This window comes from Copadichromis virginalis, linkage group LG20 (assembly GCF_057382275.1).
Source record: "Copadichromis virginalis isolate Kocher_CV1m ecotype Utaka linkage group LG20, C_Virginalis_male_GT1.1, whole genome shotgun sequence".
Lineage (NCBI taxonomy): Eukaryota > Metazoa > Chordata > Actinopteri > Cichliformes > Cichlidae > Copadichromis > Copadichromis virginalis.
In genome coordinates, this window is record NC_140637.1 from 20,279,167 (window position 1) to 20,283,316 (window position 4,150).

Sequence of the window (4,150 nt, forward strand, 5' to 3'; positions counted from 1 at the left end):
ATATTTGACCACCTTTATTCGTCAACATAGCCTGAATTCTCTGAGGCAAGCTTTCTTGTCATTTCTTTAAGTAGTCTTCAGGAATAGCTTTCCAGGCTTGCTGAAGGACATTATAGTTCTATTTTTTATGTTGGCAGCCTTTTCTTCTGTTCTCTATGAAGATGATTTCACACTGCTACAATAATGTTGAGGTGCAAGCTCTGCAGAGTCTAATTCTAATGACTAATAGTGTTCCATTGTCTGTCTTTCTAGGTATGCTTTTACTGAGCTGATACTGTGTTTGGGATCATTGTCATGCTGAAAAATGAAGCCATTGCCAATCAGATGCTTTCTAGATGGTATTACACGGTGGATCAAAATCCAACAGCACTTTCCTTAGTTTATAATTCCATCAATTTTGAAAAACCAAACCATGACAGAGCTTCTACAGTGTTTTATCGATGGCTGCAGAAGCAACGTATCTCTCTTTTGACCTCCTCTGTATGTAAATAATGGAAATGTATGTTTGGTAAATGATTTCATTGTTGCAACAATGCTTCTTAGCAAAAATCTTATGTTGTTGGGAAGCCTGTTTATTTCCCCTTAAATCGTTGCACATTTGTATAGAAAATGTAGTTGTGGATTGAGCAGCAGAGTTGAGTATTTGGTTGTGTCCATTATCCCCAAAACAATACCAAGCTTTTTGTCACAGGCAGAGAAAATCTTTAATGGGCGTAACTACATGCTCAACTGCTCAGTCCACAAATGCATAGTCCTTACAAATGTGGCTCCACTAAAGGGGAAATAAACAGGCATTCCAGTGGTATAAGAGTTATTGCCAAGAAGAATAGTTACAACAAAGAAATGACTGATTACACACAACTTCCTTACTTTTTGTGGTAGGTTTATCAACGATTCTTTTTTCTTTTCATCTGCTGCATCCATCCATCTCTTTTTTCTCTGCCTGCCACTTCTTCTTTCATCCTCCACTTGTTTAGTTTCCCCAATTTTTTCAAGAACACTACACAATATGCCAAGATATGCCAAATTTTGGCTAGTAGCTTTTTGGGAACTACTTTGTTGGACCAAAAATCTATTTTTAAAAAAAAAAAAAAAACAGTGCTTAGGCAGACAGATTCAACCAAAGAAATTGGAACAAATGATATGTTTTTGTGACACACTGCTTATAACAGTGCCTAAAATACAATTTGAAATTGTTTTGCTAAGATTTCCAATATGTGAAGACCGGATGGGTCACTCTTTGAGGTAGGTTGCTTTTTTTATGCTTGAATGATTCACACATGCTAAGTGTTTTACCATACCAAAAAGGGAAAAAATCCTATAAAATGGTCAGGTACAAGGACTGGACTAAAAATGAATGAAAAAGCTTGTTGGAAGCAAAAATGAGGAGAGGTTCAAGACTTTTGCATATCTTCATGTTGGCATCATTCTGCATAAGTCTTCCTCATCGTATCACAAAACAGGCACAAGACATTTTACTATTTAAAGAACAATAAACAATTTTGCTGTCAGTTATAAATAGCTTTCAATAAAAACAGGCTAGACTGATTGAAATGCATGTCTGGTCCCTTCACTATAAACTTCACAGTAAACATAAGTATCACAGAAAGCTGGTGCTACAAACCATGGTGCAAAAAAAAAAAAAAGAAGAAAAAAAAAAAGTAAGGTAAATTGTAATGTTAAATGTTTTTCTCAGCTGAAATGATTTATTCAGTGCCTGTCTCTTGCTGGTAGTGGTGGATTAGTTTTACAATTTTTAATTAACCCACTAAGAAATGCTACATATAAATATGATCAGCTCAAACTGAATGCACTTTTAAAGATTAAACTATCCCACATTATACAAAGTAGGTAATTGCCAACCCAAAATGAAACATTTGTTTCATGTTGATGCGTATAAAATATGAAAGAATACATTTGCAAAACCTTTGAAAGAGTCAGTTCTCAATAATAACCATTTTTAACTTTTGATACATTTGATTTTATGAATAATTCTTCTGTATTTTTACTTAAGTGATATTTTGAGTGCAGAACTATAGTTTTTAATAGTCTATTTTTTTCTGTGGGATAAATGCATAATGCAAATTAAAATGGAAACACATTAATCCATGATTTTATATTGTTATGGTTTTCAGACTATTAGAAACCACAAATAAAAAGTCAAAATTAAAAAAATGTAAGAACTAATTATCAAAATGAACCCATGAGTAACTCCACAGTAAGCCTAATTACCAGTGACTTAGAATATTCTCCCTTTCTTTTTTACTCTCTGTGGTCACTCCTCTTTTACAGTTTTTCCTACACCGATGGAGACTCAAGTAATCACTGCTGGGAAAACATCATGGGAAACAAGCTAGGAGTCTACAAGATCTGTGGAAAAAATACTCAGGTTGAGTTCTGTACTCCCACTAAAACAAGCAGTGCCTGGTGATTTAAGACAGGCATGAGTCTGTCTTGTAATAACATAGTGAGACTACAGTGACACTTGCTACCCTTAGTCAGTCAGGTGTGCTAGAAACCAGCTCAATATGGGACAGGAAAGTTCTGTAAAAGTTTTAAGGTCTAAGAAATACTACTACAGCCTTCTTATTAGTTTGTGTGTAGATTTACAGTTTAATTTATTTGTGCACTCAATTTGACTGTGCACGTAAAGCACAGTGGATGCGTTTTTCACTCTAAAGTAATAGTTTGAATTACAGGGATCCAGAGGTAGCTTGTCTCCTATTAATAATTTTTCAATTCAATTCAATTTGAATTATATAGTGCAAAACTACAACAACAGTCGCCTTCAAGGCACTTGATACTGTATGGTAAAGACCCTACAATAATAGAGAGACAGCCCCAACAATCTGAGGATCCACTATGAATAAGCACTTGGCGACAATGGAAAGGAAAAACTAAATATTTAACAGGAAGTAACCCTGTTCTGGCAGAACCAGGGTTAAGGAGGGGCGGCTATCTACTGCGACTGGTTGGGGGTGAGGAGAAGGAGACAGGACAAAAGACAAACGGTGGATAAAGAGTTTGTCTTTTCACCTCTCCCTCTCTCTTCTCCCTCACCTCAGTCAGCACCGGCTTTATCTTTCTGTTGCTTTTACAGTTTTGCTTATCAATGTAGGTTGACTTGGGAGTTAACAACAGTCCAGTTTTAATTTTGTTTCTATTATTTAAGTTGACCAAAAACTAGTTCAGGGCAGAAGCCTGAATCAACAAACTACTGTGTGTTCTTGTTCTTTCTTTGCTATAGCTTTGGGCTCCTGACTCTTTTTGTTTCTGTTGGTTTCTCGTAAGCGATCAAATTCTCATTATTAAAAGACTGTTGAAGAATAGCAGCAGTGTTTTGACATCTCATATTTTCCTTAAGTTACATGCCTTACATTTTAGTTGAGGTTTCTTTGAGCCATTAATTTAGGGACTATAACAATGAATAATATAAACAAGAAAACAAATCAGTCATCGCTGCTTGTCTATTAGCACCACAGACATGTGGAGGGGGGAGAGAGAGAGCGCTCCTGGAGTCTGCACCTAAAGGCTGGTGCGCTGGGTGCACACTGGGTGCCACTCCTGTCAGCTAAGAACAGGAAACCGAGGCTACAGTTTGCACGGGCTCACCAAATTTTGACAGCAGACGATTTGAAAAAATTGCCTGGTGTGATGAGACTTGATTTCTTCTGCAACATTCAGATGGTAGGATCAGAATTTGATGGAAATGCATGAAAGCATCATGCCTTTTACCAATGGTTCAGGCTGGTGATGGTGGTGTAATGATGTGGGAGATACTTTCTTGGCACCCTTAGGGCCACTTTGTACCAAAGTATACATTTTTTGCTTCTGACCATGTCCATACCTTTATGAACACATTATAACCATCTTAATGGCTCAAATAATGTGCAGCCAACAAATCTAGAACAACTGCACGATACTATCATGTCAATATGGACCAAAATCTCTGGGGAATGATTCCAGCACCTTGTTAAATGAATGGCACAAGGAGTTAAGGCAGTTCTGGGGGCAAAAATCAGCACAATCCAGTGTGTAAAGTAATGCAACTTGTGAAGTAGTTGTACCTAGTGCTAATGTAGCTGTATTTTGCACCAAATAATGACTCTGTAGCCTAGTAACATGTAGTTTTACTATCAAATTGGGTTTT